This window comes from Marmota flaviventris, chromosome 9 (genome assembly GCF_047511675.1).
Source record: "Marmota flaviventris isolate mMarFla1 chromosome 9, mMarFla1.hap1, whole genome shotgun sequence".
Classification (NCBI taxonomy): domain Eukaryota; kingdom Metazoa; phylum Chordata; class Mammalia; order Rodentia; family Sciuridae; genus Marmota; species Marmota flaviventris.
Genome location: NC_092506.1, coordinates 1,936,455 through 1,957,812, shown reverse-complemented (window position 1 = coordinate 1,957,812; position 21,358 = coordinate 1,936,455). Strand labels below are relative to the sequence as shown.

The 21,358-nt window shown below is 41.6% G+C and overlaps 1 long non-coding RNA gene across 15 annotated transcripts in view; it reads right to left on the bottom strand.

The window, feature by feature from the left end:
• Positions 1-21,358, bottom strand: part of LOC114084255 (uncharacterized) — a 107,499-nt gene that overhangs the window by 43,505 nt on the left and 42,636 nt on the right. For 14 of the 15 annotated variants that reach the window (XR_011708467.1, XR_011708469.1, XR_011708470.1 and 11 more), the window contains 3 exons: positions 12,231-12,326; positions 2,040-2,120; positions 1,807-1,849 (listed from right to left, as the gene is read on the bottom strand). This is a non-coding gene — a long non-coding RNA (uncharacterized lncRNA). The remainder of the gene's footprint in view (positions 1-1,806; positions 1,850-2,039; positions 2,121-12,230; positions 12,327-21,358) is intronic. The other variant, XR_011708463.1, reaches the window with a different exon arrangement.

Genomic DNA, 21,358 nt, shown 5'->3' with positions numbered 1-21,358 from the left:
TTAAAACTTAAACATGATTAATATTTAAACATCAATGTAATTATGGCACTGTTATATACTCTTTGTATATTAAATGTGTTCATATATCTCAGGTATAGAAGACTTTAAAGTAAAATTTTTATTTTATTTTTTTATGTTTATTTTATTTATATGTGGTGCTGAGTCAAACCCAGGGACTCCCCACACATGCTAGGTGAGCACTCTACTGCTGAGCCACAACCCTGACACTAAAAGTTTTGAAAGAATATTTTATCAAGCTAGTAGTTTTCAAACTTAAATTGTCTCTAATGGTAATTTTAGACTTATAATGATAACAAATTTATTTATATCATTTAATGTTCTGTAACTGAATCTAAACCTTAGTTACTTGTTACACTGGGATAAAAATGTAAATGAATTTCTAAAAGATAATGAGGGACTGATCTACTTAAAGATTAATCTTGTAAAACATAAAAATGTTTTGCCACTTATTCCACAAAATGAAAGTTAAACCTCTCTTAGCCTTTCTTTAATTCTTGTTTCAGATAATGTCATATTGTGTTAACTAACATGATCAGTTAGGCCAGACTCATATCACTTCAAATTTTATTCAAAAGATTGATATTTTATTTTAAAGTCTACTGTGGTCTCAAACATAGGATATAATGTATAACTCAGCTGAGGTTTAAGATTATGTACAAACTAAAATTTTTTTTACTCTTGTTAATTTCAAGAGTTTTTACTCTTGTTAATTTTCTTTTAAATTTTAACTGCTATATGTTAGTGCCTTATAAAAGTACAATTTCAAATATAACAACCTAAATTTATTTGAACTATAAGGCCATTATCTATAGTATAGACAGTATATAATGCTAACTTCCAGGACTAATAGAGACCTCAATTAAATAAAAGGGGTAAAGATGACGGTAAAGTTATAAACATTAAAGTTAAAGCCAAGTTCTCTTAATTTAAGACTGGATTGTTGAATATATAAGATCAATGCTTAAAGATTAAGGTTAAAAATGTGGGGTGGGGGGCAAGAAACCCAATATTTAGCTCTTGCCCTCTGAGTCAGCTTGAACCCAGGAATCAAGGGAACTTCTTTCTCTAAGAGCTTTGCAACTCTGGGCCACATGACCTCCCAATCAGGGGGATTACTGGGACCTTTAAAAAAGAAATCCAATCAGTACACATACTGTGAAAAAGGAGAGTCATGGGAAAACAGAGATTCCACGATATTTCCAAGGGTAGCCACATGGTCAGTGAGATCTTGACTTATTCTGGTGGATGGCATTAGCAGAGCTAAACAGCTGCTCATTGGTTCCCCAACAGAGACCACAAGAGAACTCAGTTGACTTTTAATGATAGATAAGAACAAGGTCACTTTGACCAGCTCGATCTTGAATATCTAACAAATACTCTTAAAATGAAAACAGAGGTCATTCCAATAAAAAGATATTTTACAAAAATCAGGTGGCATTAAGTAGCTTAACTAAATGTTGTGTTTATATGCTTAATAACTCTTACCACGTTAAAGATTTACATTTCCAAATTTAGCTTTCTCCTCTCTGGTCTTTTAGGCCTTATTATGAGGACAACTTCTCAGCTCTGACACTTCCTGGTGAGACATTATTGATTTCTATCATCTTCATTGACATGTTCCAGATGATGAAACATTTATCTTGTAATAATCTCATATCAGTACTCATGTATGTATCTTTCTTTCATAGACACACTTATGTTCTGTAGAGTCTCATGACTAAACACTCAAGGTCACTCCAGGTGAACTGGGCTACAGGAAATAACCACAGAGAGGCAGAGAAATACCTTTTTTCTTTGAGTTCTGTGATGGCTCCTGCAACCTTGGGGTCTGTGGAAAGAGAGAGAGGAGCACTTGCTGAACCCTTTCATTGGGAAGAAGCCATTCAGATTAGGCAAGGGGTAGGATTACAAGGGAACAGGTGAGCGTAGCTCAACTGCTGCCCACACAGGCAGCTGAACTTAAGGTCGCTCATGTAAATTTCCAGGGACACCAAAGAAAACACAGACACACACTTTACCTTTAATCAAGCTTCAGGATGGTTTCTCCACTCTCTGCCTCAGGCTCCCCAAATGGGAGAGGAAGAGAAAGTCAAGAGAGGCTGGTGAGAGAGAGTGAGCATATTCAGAAGTGGGCTTTTACTGGGGGACCCTCATTCTTAGAATCAGAGGTGACAGGGTTACAAAGGACATGTGAGTGTAATTCAACCCAAAGGGCCATGGGGTGACTTGCCTATGTTTGAATATGTGCCCTCAAACTTCCGGGACCAGGGCAATGTCCAAGTCACTATGATATGTAGTGCCAGTCAAAGCATCTCCCCTCCAGGATGGAAGGAGCAGATCATTCAGAGTGGCTCCCCACACTCAACCCTTCTGGGTTGCACCTACTCCTAGGGCTACTCCCAGGACCACACCTTATTATCCAACCATGGGAAAAGATGGAGAACCAGTCATGGCACTGCTGTACCAGACTACATTGATCCTTCAGACCCTCATGCTGCATCAGGACTAAAGGTGCCTGAATTTGGAGTGGCTACCCACAAATTCCCCCTTTCTTAATATTTAAAGGCAATTGGGGTATCACATGTTTTAGTCACTGGATTCTTGGTCCGAGATCATCATAATCTACTATTGAAACACAAAAGGAATTAGTAGAAAACATATCATTTCAATAATATAGTCAACTTGCAAGATCCAGGTTATTATTATTACTCTGACAAACACTCATCAGAAGATTTTTAATCTTTTCTCAATTCTATTGGGAAACATTGCATTTGGCCATAGTAACACAGATATATTTAATTGGCATGGCACTTAAGCCTATCCACAAACCATAGAGCAGAAGGCTCATTTGCATTATTCAGTATATTGTCTTCTAGAGCATTTTAACTTAGTTCCAATTCTTCCATTAGAACTTATCTGACTATGAAGGATCTTTGAAGTAATTTAAGTCAATTTTTAAGAAAATTCAAATGTTGTAAGTTTAAAACATAGCCACATTTGAATTTTATAGTCATGAGCAGAACATCCAAGAAATATGGGATAACATAAAGAGACCAAACTTAAGAGTCATTGGGATACAGGAAGGTATAGAGGTCCAAACCAAAGGAATGAGCAATCTATTCAATGAAATAATATGAGAAAACTTCCCAGACTTGAAGAATGAGACAGAATCCCGAATCCTAGAAGCCTACAGGACGCCGAATGTGCAAAATCATAAGAGATCCACACCTAGACACATTATAATGAAGATGCCCAATATACAGAATAAGGAGAGAATTTTAAAAGCTACAAGAGAAAGGAAGCAGATTACATTTAGGGGTAAGCCAATCAGAATAACAGCTGATCTTTCAACACAGACTCTGAAAGCTAGAAGATCCTGGAATAACATATTTCAAACACTGAAAGAAAATGGGTTCCAACCAAGAATTGTGTATCCAGCAAAATTAAGCTTCAGGATGGAAGATGAAATTAAAACCTTCCACGATAAACAAAAGTTAAAAGAATTTGCAGCTAGAAAACCATCTCTTCAAAACATCCTCGGCAAAACATTACAGGAAGAGGAAATGGAAAATAACAATGAAAACCAACACTGGGAGGTAGGACAGTAAAGGGGGGGATAAATAATCAAAGAGGAAAACAAACCATGTTTAGTAACATAAATAAACAAATATGGCTGGAAGAACAACCCATATCTCAATAATAACCCTAAATGTTAATGGCTTAAACTCACCAATTAAGAGACACAGGCTAGTAGAATGGATCACAAAACAAGACCCAACAATATGCTGCCTATAGGAGATGCATTTGATAGGAAAAGACATAAATAGACTGAAGGTGAAAGGTTGGGAAAAATCATATCACTCATATGGGCTTTGGAAACAAGCAGGAGTGTCCATACTCATATCAAATAAAATAGATTTCAAGCCAAAGTTAATCAAAAGGGATAAAGAGGGACACTACATACTGCTCAAGGGAACTATACACCAACAAGACATAACAATCATAAATATATATGCCCCAAACAATGGTGCAGCTATGTTCATCAAACAAACTCTTCTCAAGTTCAAGAGTCTAATAGACCACCATACAATAATCATGGGATTCTTCAACACACCTCTCTTACCACTGGACAGATCTTCCAAACAAAAGTTGAATAAGGAAACTATAGAACTCAATAACACAATTAATAACCTAGACTTAATTGACATATATAGAATATACCACCCAACATCAAGAAGTTACACTTTTTTCTCAGCAGCACATGGATCCTTCTCAAAAATAGATCATATATTATGTCACAGGGCAACTCTTAGACAATATAAAGGAGTAGAGATAATACCATGCATCTTATCTGATCATAATGGAATGAAACTGAAAATCAACGATAAAAGAAGGAAGGAAAAATCATGCATCACTTGGAGAATGAACAATAGGTTACTGAATGATCAATGGGTTATAGAAGACATCAAGGAGGAAATTAAAAAATTCTTAGAGATAAATGAAAACACAGACACAACATATCGGAATCTATGGGACACATTGAAAGCAGTTCTAAGAGGAAAATTCATTGCTTGGAGTTCATTCCTTAAAAAAAGAAAAAACCAACAAATAAATGATCTCATACTTCATCTCAAAATCCTAGAAAAAGAAGAGCAAAACAACAGCAAAAGAAGTAGAAGGCATGAAATAATTAAAATCAGAGCTGAAATTAATGAAATCGAAACAAAAGAAACAATTGAAAAAACTGACAAAACTAAAAGTTGGTTCTTTGAAAAAATAAATAAAATCGACAGACCCTTAGCCATGCTAACAAAGAAGAGAGAGAACTCAAATTACTAGCATATGGGATGAAAAAGGCAATATCACAACAGACACTTCAGAAATACAGAAGATAATCAGAAATTATTTTGAATCCTTATACTCCAATAAATTAGAAGATAGTGAAGGCATCGATAAATTTCTTAAGTCATATGATCTGCCCAGATTGAGTCAGGAGGATATAGACAACCTAAACAGACCAATATCAATTGAGGAAATAGAAGAAACCATCAAAAGACTACCAACTAAGAAAAGCCCAGGACCGGATGGGTATACAGCAGAGTTTTACAAAACCTTTAAAGAGGAAATAATACCAATACTTTTCAAGCTACTTCAGGAAATAGAAAAAGAGGGAGAACTTCCAAATTCATTCTACGAGGCCAACATCACCCTGATTCCTAAACCAGACAAAGACACTTCAAAGAAAGAAAACTACAGACCAATATCTCTAATGAACCTAGATGCAAAAATCCTCAATAAAATTCTGGCGAATCGGATACAAAAACATATCAAAAAAATTGTGCACCATGATCAAGTAGGATTCATCCCTGGGATGCAAGGCTGGTTCAACATACGGAAATCAATAAATGTTATTCACCACATCAATAGACTTAAAAATAAGAACCATATGATCATCTCAATAGATGCAGAAAAAGCATTCAACAAAGTACAGCATCCCTTTATTGTCAGGGACTAGAAGGAAATTCTCCTTCAAAGATTAGCCTGACAGCCCCCTGGGAGACATCCTGCCTGGGAGGCATCCTGCAGCTACTTATCTCACCTGAGACATCCTGTGGCCACCTATCTTCCTGAAACCTATCTTCCTGAAACATCCTGCGGTTATCTCACCTTGTGCAGACATCCAGCAACTGCCGATAAGAGAGCTTCCCCATTCCCACCATATAAATACCCCTGTGTGAACAATAAAAGTTTGCAGCTTGATCAGAACTTTTGTCTTGCTGTCATCCTTCTGTGTCTCTTGTCCCTTCATTCCTCCCCATCTAGGTTCGCTGCCCATGTTGATGTGTCCTGCCGGACGGGACACTTTATGTTCAAAACTCTAGAAAAACTAGGGATAACAGGAACATACCTCAATATTGTAAAAGCAATCTATGCTAAGCCTCAGGCTAGCATCATTCTGAATGGAGAAAAACTGAAGGCATTCCCTCTAAAATCTGGAACAACACAGGGATGCCCTCTCTCACCACTTCTGTTCAAATTTTCCTTCTTTAACACTATGAGAATGAGAAAAAAAATACAAACCATTTTTTTTTTTTTTTTTTTGGTAAAGCCTTCTGAATTTGAGTGGAAATTTTATACACCTCTCCAGGAAGCCACACTGGGCTTTTTCAGTAGTAATTAAATCTCTGCCAGTGATCCCACTGGGGGCATGAAAGGATTTCTAGAATGATGCTCTGTTTCAACCCAAACAAACAGCTGAGTCTGGATTGGGAACATTTGTGTCATAGGATCTTGAGAAGGCAGGATATATGCTTTCCCTCCTTTTTGCCACTTTCCAAAAGAACTGGTTGAAATTCTTATTTATTTATTTTTTATTTGTGTATTTATTTTAATTAAGTGTATATGACAGCAGAATGCATTTTGATTCACAATTGTGGTCCAACTTTACATTTCTCTGGTTGTACACGATGTAGCATTGAACCATATATGCAATCATACATGTACCTAGGGTAATGATGTCCATCTCATTCCCCCAGAAGCTCTTTTTTTAATATTTATTTTTTTGTTTTAGGTGGACACAATATCTATTTATTTTTTATGTGGTGCTGAGGATCGAACCCAGTGCCTCGCACATGCCAGTCCAGTGCGCTACCACTTGAGCCACATCCCAGCCCCCCAGCTCTTTTTTTAAAAACAGTTTTTTATTTGGTTTTAATTAGTTATACATGACAATTGAATGCATTTATGCAGCAAAAGATAATTTTTTATACTCTGTCTGTCCAGCAGGATTTAGCCTAATAGGACAAACAGCTAAGGTGTGAGTTTCTCCCTACTCCTCCACTTGAGGTAAACATTCAGCCAAATGAGACCTAACCAGAGGTGGTGGCAGTGGCATCAGAGGAGAAGGAGTCAGTGAAGGCAGAGGAAACACCTCCACAAATAATGTGTGGGGGCTGAGGATGTGGCTCATGTGATAGCTCGCTCACCTGGCATGCGTGGGGTGCTGGATTCGATCCTCAGCACCACATACAAATAAAATAAAGATGTTGTATCCACTGAAACCTAAATAATAAATATTTAAAAAAATAATGTCTGGATCACAAGTGGAGGCCTGGTGGTAGCAGACAGAGGAGGAAGTTTTTGCTGGGAGACAAATAGCACTGGACAAAGATGACAAGCATGTAATGGGAGCTCGCACCTTCTCATGAGCTTCTTACCTTCATCTTCCCAATCTTCTCCACTTAAATAACCACTTTCTGGGCACCAAGAGCAACAAGAACTTACTTTTGCCAGCAAAGCAGCAAGGTCTGCATTACATATGGCATGTCCAGCCTTGTAAAATAAATAGGAGAACTCAGCCCAGTGACATCGTTGAGCATCAGATAGGTAATTTCCCATAGCTTACCAATGGGGATCAGTACCAGCTGATGAAAAACATGCATCAGCCTACTCCAGGTGATAAGCTACTCCCTTCCCCCATTAACACATCCAGAAGGGTCCCTGTTTCAGATATTCAGACACCACATTGGGCGTCAGCAGTAAGAAAACAAATGAAAATGAAAGCAAGATGCAAATGCGAAATGGCTGTTGTCTAAGCAGCTGTCTTTATTTATACCATTAGGTTACAGTAGCTCACTGCACCATTAGTACATTATTATTCATTATATCACTAAGTCGGATACATTAGGTTATAAGGTAAGATGTTCTTGTTAATGATCAGATAGGAGTTCTGGCCAAGCATGCATTAGTTATCTTAATAGTTTCTAAGAGAAACTGCAGAATGTTCCCACTGTGTAAAATAAGACACCTAGTATTCTCTGGGAGTTTGCTCACCAGACAAATTTTCTGTCTTCTACATTTCCACAGTCACAACCCTTACATGAGACACAGCAAGAATTTTCAGAGGCACTAGGTCCCTAGGAAATGGCCTGAGATTCAGTAAGATGCTGGAGAAGCCCCAAGAAACACTGTGACCCTGGGAATAACACTAAACTCAAATGAGAATCTGGGGAAAGCGCTGAGATTTACAGAGACCACGGCATAACCCTGAATCCAGTGTGTCCTTAGGGAAGTATCTGAGCCCCACTGAGACTCTGGCAAGAGCACTAGACATGACTGAGACACTGCAAAGGCCCTGTGAAAAAGTGAAAGCTTGGTAAAGGCCATTTCCACATCCATCCAGTGCAGAAGACTGAAATAAGGTCATTTGTGTCAATTGTGGTGATGCAAAATGAAACACAGACAAAAATTACCTTTATACAAGATTAAGTATGGCTTTCCCCAGCCCTCAGCCTCAATTTCCCCAAATGGAAGAGCAAGAGAAAATTACAAGAGGCTGAAGAGAGAGAGGGAAGCAGGTTTGGAAATGGACTTTTATTTTGGGGGATGAGTTTCTTAGAAAGTTCTGTCCAAAAAAGGGCAGAAGGAGTAGGACTGCAAGGGAGCAGGTGAGTGTACCTCAAACCCAGTGGGTACCGCTAACCCGAAGCTATGCCTTGCTCTCTGAGGAGGGACAACACCCAAGTCACTATGAAATGTGGTAACTGGTCAGAGCCCCCTGCCTCAGGACTGGAAGGTGTGTCCATTCAGAGTGACTTTCCACAGGCCATGAGTCCCACTGAGGCCCTGGCCAAAACCAGCAGCTTTTTGAAAACCTGGGAATATCCTGAGCCACACTGAGATGCTGGGAATGTCCAAGAATTCCAATGAATGCCCAGGGAAAGAAAGGAAAACACTAAACTCATGGGAAACACTCATATCAAGTGTTGTGAGACCAGAGGAGACCATGAAACTTATTGAGACCCTTGGGAAGACCCCACAATCCATGAAATCAGAACAAGAGAGCTTGAGCCTCATTAGGGACCTGGAGAATCCCTGAAACCCAATGGTACACTGAAAAAAGAACAGAACACAACTTGGAAACCTTGGAAGCCCTGAAACCCAAGAGACACTTTTGAAGACCTTCAGATTGTACAAACTCATGAAAATGATCTGAACACACCTGAATTATGGTGGACTACCCTGAGCCACAGTGAAATCCTGGGAAAGGTCCTGAGATCTACTGCTATCTTGGGGAAAGTACTGAGGCCCACAAAGAAAATATGGAAAAGCCATGAAACACACTATTGTCTTGAAAAGCACTGGAATACAAAATAAACTGGGAAAAAAATCTACAATTTAACATAGACACTGGTGGAGGCTCTAAAACCCACTGAGGAGATATTGAAAACCTTTAGCCCAACAGAAGCTCTCTGGGAGAATCTGAAATACAATAATACCTAAGACCCCAAAAAGATGCTAGAGGATGCCCTGAGCCAGTATAGCCAATTTGGAAAGTGCTGAATCAGACTAAGATTCTGGAGTAAGCCCTGAGTTTACACTCAGAAACTTGGGGTGGCCCTGCGTGCTGGTGACACAGAAGGAAAAACCCAGAGCTCTACTATGACAATGGGAATATCCCTGAGTTTCAATGACACACTGAGAAGGTACTATTCCCCTTTGAGACACTAGAGAAGGCCATTATTTATACAGAATACTGTGGAAGAATGTAAGTACCACTTGACATTTTGCAGAGTCCTTAAACGCACTGAAATAATAGGCTAAGCCCTAGACCCATTCAAATCTCTTGGGAAGACCCTGACACAAAATCACACTCTGGAGAAGATGCTGAGGAACACTGTAATGTAGAAAATGGCACTAAGCTCCACACAGATCCTGGACAAGGTCTGGGATTCAGCAAAAATCCTGAAACCACTATTTTGTTGGGAGCAACTTAGAACCCACCTCCAAGTCTAGGAGAAGTAGTGAACATTACTGAGACTCTAAGAATAGAAATAAGCCTCATGGAAAAGCTGGAAAAGACCCTGAAAGATAAGAAGACTCTGAGAATGGATATGAAACTCAGTGAGCCTGTAGACAAGGTAATGTGACCTCTTGAGAGCCTCAGGAAACCCCAAGCACATGGTGACACTGGGAACGGAGCTGAGATGCACAGAGATCCTGATTTTAAAAAAAGAGAGACCACTAAGACTCTTGAGAATGTTGTGCATATGTTTGTGAACCTAAGGAAGGCCCTTGGATTTCTAAAGACTCAGAAGAAGATTTTGAATATCATTGAGACAACTGTGAATGAGCTTAAACACTCAGAGACTCTAGTTGAGGACTTTAGCCTCTTTTAAGCACTGGGAAATATGTTGATCACCACAAACACCATGTCGAACTTGCTAAGTAAGATTGAAATTCTGGGGAAAGCCTCTAGCCCTCCTGAGACTCTAAGGTAGGACTGAGCCCCACTGACAATGGGAAAAAATCCATGAAACACTCTAATGCCCTGAAGAAGGCCTTCAGGATCACTAAGACTCTAGGGTAAGCCCTGATCACCAGCAGAACCCGGGAATAATATAATTTTAGTGAGTTCCAGGAAGGTTGTGAACCTACTAAAATACAAGAGAAGGCCCCGATACCACTGTGACCCTGGGGAATACCCTGAGACTCAGTAACTATTAAATATAGAAAAAGAAATACCTACAAATACTGAGAGCTGGCAAAAGAAATAACAAAGAAAGCCATACACCGATGACTTTCTTCTCTCCCATGATAAATCCTTCCCAGACACTGACCACAAGAAAGGAGAAAGAGTCTCAGCAAACCTAGAAGTGATAGTTTCTAGGAAACATTGATTTTCTTTAATACAACTCCTCTCCCAGTGCTGGCCACCAACACTTAGGCACAAGGATTCAAATCCCTGAGTGCCCATACTGACATGCTCACTAAATCACCCATGACCTATATAAGCCCATTTCCCTCCTTTGTAGCTCATGTTCCACCAGTAAAGTGGGTGCATTTTCATTGGTGAAGTCCTGTTCCTGAATAAGGGCAAAAATGATCTGGGAAGTTTGCCTCCAGCATAGTCTCTTTGTTCTAACAGTAAGAAAGTGGGTTGGTCCTGAGCAACACTGTGATCCTGGGTATGACAATGAACTCTAATGACAACATGGGGAAGGTGCTAAGATATTTCTGAAACCGTGGCAGAAAACCTGAATCTAGTGTGTCATTGGGGAATTATCTAGTTTAAGCTGACCCCTTAGAAATAGCACTGAACTTGACTGAGACACTGAAAGAGGCCTTGAGAAAAATGGAGAGACTGATCATGGCCATGAGTTCCACAGAGGCCGTGGGAAAAGTCTTTGGCTCTTTGAAAACCTGAGAAACAACCTGAACCACACTAGTAAGCTGGGAATGTCTAATGGTAGAACTTAATGCATTATGAAAAGAAGAAAAACATTAAGACTCTGGGGGAACAGTCTGAGCCCGACTGTAACTGGAGGAGACCATGAAATGCACTGAGACCCTGGGCAAGGATTCACAATCCACTGAATCAGTACTAGAGCACATGAGCAACTTTTGTGACTTGAAAATTCCTGCATTCCACTCATAACACTTGGAAAAGGTTTGAACACTAGTGAAGGTCCTGAATATCAAGAGACACTGGTGAAGGCCTTTGAATCACACAAACTCATAAGCATTGGAACACCCTGAAATGCTACATAACACCTTAGTTACAATGAAACCCTGGAGATTGTCCTGAGAACTGGAGACACCCTGTGAAGTCATTGAGGCCCAATAGAGAACATGGGAAGGCAATAAGCATTTTTTGTTGAGCTGGGAAATCAGTGACAAACAAGGAGACCATGAGCAAGTCCCCAATGCCAATGACCCTGGTGGAGGACCTGAACACCACTGTAATGCTATTTATTGAAGAACATTAGTCTGAGATCTAATTATACCTGAGATCTCAGAAAAGACCAAGAGTGTCCCCTGAGCCTGAGGAAGTCATTGGGGAAAGCACTGAGCCAGACTGAGACCCTGCAGAAAGCCCTGAGCTTACCCTAAGAAACAGAGTAGCCCTGAGTGCCACTGACACAGTGGGGAAGTCCCTGAGATATAGGAATGACCATGACAATGGGAATATCTCTCTGTTACAATGGCACACTGGCAAGCTCTATTCCCCAATAAGACACTAGGGAGGGCCATTATTCCAAAAATGATGGAAGAATCTGAGCACCAATATATATTGCACAGAGTAAATAAATCCACTGAAATAGTACTGTAGGCTGCACGCCACACTACTGTACTTGGAAAGTCCTAACAAAAAATTGAACACTGTGGAGGATGCAGAGCACAAATATGATGCTGGGAATGGCACTTACCTTCACAGAGACCTTGCTCAGGTCCTAAGATGCATTGAGAAAACATTGGCTGTAAACAGAGTTTTGCTTGGGAAGATTTAGAGCTTTGCTTCAAGGCTAGAAGAAACACAGAGAATAGCACTGAGTCTCAAGAACAACCTGTAAAAGACTTACATAATTGAATACTGAGCATGGTTCTGAAACTTAGTGTTCCACAGCAAATGACAATAAGACCTGTTGAGAAACTTGGGAAGGCCCTGAGCACAAGGTGAAATTGTGAATGATGCTGATCTGCACTGAACATCTGGAACAGAAATGAGACTGCTAACACTCTTGGGAAGGTTGTGCACACATCTGTAAAATTTAGGAAAGGCCCCTGGCCTTCCAAAAATTCTGAAGATCATTTTAAACAAAAATGAAACCAAAAAGAAGAAAATTAACAAATCTGAGACTCTTGTGGAAGCTTTGAGCCTCTTCTAAAAACTGGGCAATATTATATACACCATGAATAACATGTACACCTTTCTAAACAATATTGAAATTCTTGGGAAGGCCTTGAGCCCTCCTCAGACTCTAGGGTAGGCCCTGAGGCCCACTGCTGCTGGGAAACATGCTGAGTCCCTTGGATACCCTTCCTGTCACTAAGAATTTGGCATAGGCAGTGATAATCAGTGTTTCCTGGGAAGACTACAGCATCACTGAGTGCCTAGGAAGGCAGTGACACCACGAATACTCTGCAGAAGGCCCTGGAGATCACTGTAATCCTGGGGAATGCCCTGGGACAAAGACTCTGGGCAGGACCTGAGCAACACTTTGACCCAGAGAATGGCAATGAACTCCACTGAGAACCTGAGGAAAGTGCTGAGATTTACTGAGACACTGACAAAAACTCTGAATGTCAAGAGACTTTTTTTAGACTTTGAATCACACAAACTCATGGAACACCCCTGAAATTCTATGGACAGTAGTGAGTCATACTGAAATTCTAAAAATTTTCCTGAAAACTGAACAGCCATGAAAACTGTATTTTTATTGGAAAGATTTAGAGCATCATAATGAAGCTTGACTAAGCATGAGCATCACTGAGACTCTGAGAATAGCACTGGGATTCTTAAGCAACCTGGAAAAGACTCTGAAATAACAGGAGGCTCTCAGGTTAGCTCTGAAACTCATGTTCCCCTACAAAAGAAAATGTTATAATTTAGGCCCTGTGAAGGCCCTGAGAAAATGGTAAAGTTTTGGTGGGTGCTGATCTACACTGAGAGCTGAGAAGGCAATGAGAATACTAAGTCTTGGGAAAGTTGTGCAAACACCTGCCAATGTAAGGAGGACCCTTTGCCTTCTTAAAACTATGATGAATATTTTGAACACCACTGAGACAATAGTAAATACAATTAACAAATCTGAGATTCTTGTTGAAGCCTTGGGCATCTTCTAAAAACTAGGCAATATCCCAAGCACCATGAAGACAATGTGGAACTTTCTAAAGGGGATTAAAATTCTGGGCAAGGCCTTAAGCCCTCCTGAGACTCTAGGTAGGCCCTGAGGAGCACTGACACAGAAAAGACACTCAACTCCTCTGATACCATGATGGTTACTGAGATGCTGAAATAGGCCCTGATCATCAGTGTAACCTGGAACAGTATAGTGTCACTGAGTGCCTGAGAAAAACATGGCAGCATTGAGACTGAAGAAGGCCCTGGGCACCACTGTGACTCTGGGGAATGCCCAGAGTCTCAGTTAGACTCAAGGCTGACCCTGAGCAACACTGTGACCTGAGAATAGCAATAAACTTTATTGACAAATTGGAAAACTTGCTGAAATTTTTCTGAGACTTGAGCAGAAACTCTAGAATAGTGTGTCTTTAGGAAAAAATAGAAGCCATGGTGACACTTTTGGAATACCACTGAACATGACTGAGACACTGTAATGCAATGAGGAAAATATGAGAGCCTAGTAATGGCCATGAGTTCCCCAGGAACTGGCAAGGCCTTTGTTACTTTGACTAACTGGGAACATTTTGAACCACACTGAGCTGTGGAGAATGTCCAAGAGTTGAACTAGATACATAAGGAAAAGAAAGAGAACACTAAGACTCTAGAGGAATGTGCTAATCATGACTCTGACACTGGAGGAGACCATGAAACCCACTGAGATCCTGGGCAAAAACCTACAATCCACTGAATCACTGCCAGACTCAATGAGACTCCTTGCAAATACACTGAATTCCAGTGACACACTGGGAAAAGCCAATTGGAATACCAATTAGAGCTGAGTAAAAGTTCTTAATGCCAAGAGACACTTTTGAGTCACACAAATTCATGGAAAGCATTTAAATATGCCTGAAATTATATGGATTGCCCATAGTTACACTGAAATCTGGGTACTGGCCTGAGAACTACAGGTAAAATGTGTAAGGCTGAGGCCCATTACAGAGTGTGGGGAAGTCAGGAGATTTGTTGTTGAGCTGGAAGAGCACTGAGACACAAGGACACCTGGAAAAGATCCACAATCTCACTGAGACCCTGGTGCAGGCCCTGAAGCCCACTGTAAAACTGTGTATTTAAAGACTTTGCTCTCACAGAAGTTCTGCAGAAAAAAACAAGATCCAATCATAGCTGAGCTCTCAAAAAAAGATCCCAGAGAATTCCCTGAGCCCCTGTATTCATTGGGGAAAGCAGTGAACCAGAATGAGACACTGCAGAATGCCCTGATATTACACTAAAAAGGGACATTGGGTAGTCCTGAGTGCCACTGACACAGTGGGGAAAGTCTGAGCACCACTATGACAGTGGGAATATCTCTGTTACAAGAACACACTGAGTAAGGCTCTATTCATCAATACGACACTGGGGAAGCCCATTATTCTCCAAGAATACTACGGAAGAAGCTGAGCACAATTAGATATTGTGCAGAGTTCTTAAATCCACTGAAATAGTAGGGTAGGCCCTGGATCTCACTACAATATTTTGGAAGGCCCTGACACACAATCAAACTGCTAGGAAGATGGCGAGCACAACTGTGATGCTGGGAATGGCAAGGTCCATTGGATTCAACAAGAAACCCTGGGCAAGGTCCTTGGATTCAATAAGAAACTCTGAGAGGCCCTGAATACTTGTTCCATCTGGGAATATTCAGAGCCTTACACCAAGGTAGGAAGAATGAGTAAGTATCACTGAGACTCTTAGAATAGCACTGGGTGTATTGAAAACCTGCAAAAAGACCCTGAAACAATAGGAGCCTCTATGTTTGGCTCTGAAACTCAGTGTTCCCCTGAAAAAAAGAAATGAGACATATTGAGCCCTCTGGAAAGGCACTGAGCATGTAAGGAAATTGTGAATGGTGCTGATCTGCACTGAGAGCCTGGGAAGACAGTAAGACCACTAAGACTCTTGGAAGGTTGTGCACAACTATGTCTACCTAAGGAAGGTCCATTCACCTTCCTAAGTATCTGAAGAATATTTTGAACACCATTGAGATTACAGTGAATGAAATTAATGAATCTGAGACTCTTATTGAAGATTTGAACCTCTTTTAAAAAATGGGCAATATTCAAAACACCATTGCCGCAGTCTGGCTGGGCACAAATGCCACAGTCTGGCTGGGCACACAATCACGAGCCACCACACAGCTTGTAGATTCAAACAGCAACTCTTTATTCCCGAACTCACACCAGCCGTCTACAATCACGTTCTGGGGAAATCCACGTCCTCTGCCCAAAATTCACGTTCTCTGCCCAAATTCACATCCACTGGGCTTCTGTCTCCCAAAAATTACTGTCTGAATCCCATGAGAACTCAAGGGGAACTCAGGCAGCAGGATACGCCCTATTCCTGGCAGGAATAATCTTAAACCTGGAACGCCCTAAACCCAATTATCCTAAACCGGGAACACCCTAATCCGCCCTGGTCCTTGAGCAAGGTCACCTACATTCAATGTCACTGCAACATGGGGTACGCTGGCAAGGAAATTGTCATACCTACTTGGCTAATGGCTCCCAGCACACCATAAAGACCATATGGACCTTTCTATACAAGATTGAAATAATGGGAAAGACTTTGAGCCATCCTGAGACTTTAGTGTAGGTCCTGAGGCCCACTGACACTGGAATAGTCCCTGACCACATCTGATATCCAAAGTGTCTCTAAGCCTCTGAGATAGGCGCTGATTATCAGTGTAACCTAAGAAGACTATAGCTTCACTGATTGCTTGGGTAGGCCAGGACACCACAATGACTCTGCAGAAGGCCCTGGGTACCACTATGACCCTGCAGAGAATGCCTTGAGAATCAGTGAGATTGTGTCCTGGCCCTGGGTACCACTCTGATCCTGGGAATGGCAATGAACTCCACTGAGAACCTGAGGTAAGTCCTGAGATTTATGGAATCTCTGGCAAAAACTCTGAAACCATTGCATCTTTAGGCAACTATATAAGCCATGAAGAGACTCTGGGTATAGCACTGAACATAACTGAGACAGTGCAAAAGGACCTGCAAGAAACTGAGAGCCTGGTCATTGTCATGATTTCCACAGAGGCCTGGGGAAGGCCTTTGGCTATACATGGGGAACATCCTGAATCAAATGGAGATGCTAGGAATATCCAAGACCTGAACAGAATTTACAAGGAAAAGAAGGAGAACACTCCTATTCTGGGGGAACACTCTGAGTAGAACTGGAGGAGGACTCAGGAGGAGATCATGAAACACACTGAGACCCAGAGTAAGGACCTACAATCCACTGAATAAGTCCCATACTCTATGACCCTCCTCAGTGTTCTGCAAAGGCCCTGAATTCAAAGTGATACACTGGGCAAAGCCGTGAAGGCCCTGAGTGCAAAGAGACAGTTTTGAAGACCTTTGAATCACACGAAGTCCTGAAAAGCATCTGCACATGTCTGTAATGCTATGGACAGCCCTGAGTCACACTGACATCCTGGAGATTGTCCTGAGAACTTCAACTACTGCTGAAGGCATTGAGGCCACTGGAGAACATGGGAAAAACAGGAGCTTCGTTCTGGGAATAGCAAAGAATTTGACTGAGACACTGCAAAACTCCTTGAAAACTGAGAGCCTTATAATGCTTAAGAGTTCCACAGAGGACTTGAGCAAGGCCTATGGCTCTTTGAAAACCTGTGGAACATCCTGAATCACACTGGGAGGCTCAGAATGTCCAAGAGCTCAAATGAGTGCACAAGGAAGTGAAGGAGAACACTAAGTCTCTGGGGACACCCTGAGCACTACTGTGACTAGAGAGAAGACCATGAAACCCCCTGAGACCTGGGCAAAAACCAGGGAATTACAATAAACACACAACCTGGGAAAGGTGCTGAGATGAGTGAGACTCTGGCAAAATCTCTAAACTCAAGTGATTTGGGGGAATTATGTCAAACCTGTTGGACTCTGGGAATAGCACAGAACATGACTGAGATTTTGCAAAAGGCCTGAGTAACACTCAGAGTCTGGTAATGGCCATGAGTTCACTGAGGCCCTGGGTGAGGCATTTTCTATTTGAAAACCTGGGTAATACCCTGAACCACACTGAGATAACACAAATGTCCATGAGCTGAACTGAATGCATGAGGGAGGGAAGGAGAACACTAAGATTCTGGGAAAACACCCTGAGCTAAACTGTGAGACTGTAGAAGATTATGACATCCACTGAGACCCAGGACAAGAGCCCACAATCCACTGAGTCATTACCAGAATCTGTGAGCTTCCTTAGTGATCTGCAAAAACCCTGAAATCCAGTGAAACAGTGGGAAAGCTCAATTAAAATATCATAAATGTTCTGAATGCCAAGAGACACTTTTGAAAGCCTTTGAATCACACAAACATAAGGAAAGCATCTGAAGACCCCTGAAATTCCATGAACAGCCCTGAGTCACAATAAAATTTTGGAGATTTTCCTGACACCTACAAATACACTGGGAAATGCATTGACATCCATTATATAGCATGGGAAAGCCATGAGCTTTCTTGTTGAGCTTTAAAAAAAAAAAAAAAAAATGAAACAAGGAGACCCTAGGAAAGATCCACGATCCTACCTTGACCCTGGTGGAGGCCCAGAAACAACCTGTAAAACTATGTATTGAATGCCCTTTGCCTCAGAGAAGTTCTGGGGGGAAACTTTGAGACCAAATCATATCTGACATCTCAAAAAAGACCCAAGAGAATTCCCTGACCACCTATAAGTCATTGAGAAAAGCACCAAGCCAGAATGAGATGCTGGAGAAAGCCCTGAGCTTACACATGTGATCATGGGGTACCCTGAGTGCTGCTGACGTATTGGGAAAGGCCCTGAGCACTACTATGGTAATGGGAATCTCTCTCCGTTACAGTGACACACTGGGCAAGGATCTATTCCACAGTGAGACACTAGGGAAGGCCATTTATTTCCTTAAATACTGTGGAAGTATCTGAGTACTACTAGATCTTTTATATCCACTGAAATAGTACTGTGGGCCCAAGGCCCCACTATGACACTTGGGAAGCCCTGACACACAATTAAACACTGAGAAAGATGCCAAGCACCACTGTGATGCTGGGAATGGCACTTAGCTCCAAACACAACCTGTGGAAGGCTCTGGGATTCATTGAGAAACCCTGGTCAACCCTGAACCCATGTTTTGTTTCAGAAGACTCAGAACCTCGCTCTGAAATTGGAAGAAACATTGAGCATCACTGAGACTCTGAGAATGGCACTAAGCCTCAGGGACAACATGTAATAGACGTGAAGTAAAAGAACACTCTGGGGTTGGCTCTGAAACTCAGTGCTCCCCTGCAAAGAGCAATGAGACCTATTAACCCTCGGGAAGGCTTGGATTAAATGGTGAATTTGTGAATGATGCTGATCTGTACTGAGAGCCTGGAAAGGCAATGAGACCACTAAGATTTTGGGGAAAGTTGTGCACAAATCTGTCAAAATAAAGAAGGGCCCTTTTCCTTCCTGAGAATTTGAAGATTATTTTGAACAAAACTGAGACAATAATGAATAAAATTAATGGAGCTGAGACTCTTGTTTAAGGCTTAGGCCTCCTCTACACACTGGGCAATATTCCAAGCACCAGGAAGACCATTGGGATCTTTCTAAACATGACTGAAAATTTGGGGAAGGCCTGGAGCCCTCCTGAGACTCTAGGTTAGGCTCTGAGGCCCACTGACACTGGGAAAGACCAGATCCCCCTCTGATACCCTGAGTGTCACTAAGACTCTGGGGTAAGCCTTGATCATCACTGTTACCTGGGAAGACTATAGCTTCTGCAGAAGGCCCTGGACACAACTGTGATTTGGGGAATGCCCTGAGACTCAGAAAGACTCTGGTCTGACCATGAGCAACCCTGTGATGCTGGGAATGACAATAAATTCCACTGGCAAACTGGGAAGTGTGCTGAGATTTCCTGAGTCCCTGGCAAAAACTCTGAATCCATTGTTTCTTTCTGGAACTATCTAGGCCCTGGTGAAACTCTGGGAATAGCACTAAACATGACTGAGACACTGCAAAAGGTCCTGAGTAAAACTCAGTGCTTGGTAATGACCATGAGTTCCACTGAGGCAACAGGCAAAGCCTTTGGCTCTTTGAAAACCTAGGAAGCATCCTAAACCACACTGATATTATGGGAATGTTCAGTAGCTCAACTGAATGCACGAGGAAGGGAAAGAGACCACTAAGACTCTGGGGGAATACTCAGACACAGCACTAAGCCTGGAGGAAAAAATGAAGCCCACAGAGAATCTGGGCAAGACCCATAATCCAATGAATCAGAACCAGAGTCCATAAGCCTCCTTAGTGTCTTGCAAAGCCCTGAATTTCAGTGATTCACTGGGAAGGCCCGGAACACTGTATAGGAACCAGTGAGTGCCCTGAATTACAAGAGACACTTCTAAAGGCTTTTAAATCGCAAGCACATGGAAAGTACCTGAACATCCATGAAATGCTGTAGACAGGCCTGAGTCCCACTGAAAACATAGAGATGGACCTGAGAACTACACATACACAATGAGAAACAATGAGGCCCACTACAGAACATGGGGAGCCATGAGCTTCGTTGCTGAGCTGGGAAAGCACTGAGACACAGGAGACCCTGGAAGAGATCCACAAGCCAACATTAACCCTGGTGGAGGCACTGAACAAAACTGTGAAACTATTTATACAAGGCCTTTGGCCTCACAGAAGCTCTGGGGGAAAACTGTTACACCCAATGTACCTGACATCACAATAAAGATGCTAGAGAATTCCTAGACCCCTGTAAGTCATTGCAGGAAAACACTGAGCCAAACTGAGACCCTGAAGAAGGCCCTGAGTTTATATTAAGAAACTTGTGGTGGCCCTGAGTGCTGCTGACACACTGGGAATATTATGAGCAGTTCTAGGGAAGTCTCTCTGATTACAACGACACACTGGGGAAAGCTGGAGTCCCCAATGAGACACTACAAAGGCCATTATTGTCCCAGAGTACTGTGGAAGAATCTGAGCACCAGTAGACATTTTTCCACATTCTTAAAAACATTAAAACATTGTGGTAGGCCCTAGATCTCACTACAGTACTTGGGAAGTCCCTGACAAAAAATCAAATTCTAGGGAAGATTCTGAACACAACTTGGGTGCTTGGAATGACACTTAGCTCCACAGACACCCTGGGCAAAACCCTGAGATTCATTAAGAAACCCTCAATGACCCTGAACACACCATTTCCTTTGGAAAGATTCAGAGCCTCATTCCAATAATGACAGAAGCACTGAAAAAAGCACTGAGCCTCATGAACACCCTACGAAAGATCCTGAAATTATACTATACTCTGACGTTGGATCTGAAACTGAGTGTTGCCCTGCAAAAGGCAATGAGACCTATGGAGACCCTTGGGGAGGCCCTGAGCACATGATGTGTTTGTGGATTGTGCTGATCTGCACTGAGAGCTGGGAAGGCAATGAGATCACTAAGTCTTGGGAAAGTTGTGCCTACATCTGTCAATGTAAGGAGGGCCCTTTGTCTTCTTAAAACTCTGATGAATATTTTGAACAGAACAGAGACAACAGTAAATGAAATTAATGAACCTGAGACTTTTGTTGAAGACTTGAGCCCTTCTAAACACTGGGCAATATTACAGGCACCATGAAGAACATGTGGAACTTTCTAAATAAGATTGAAATTCTG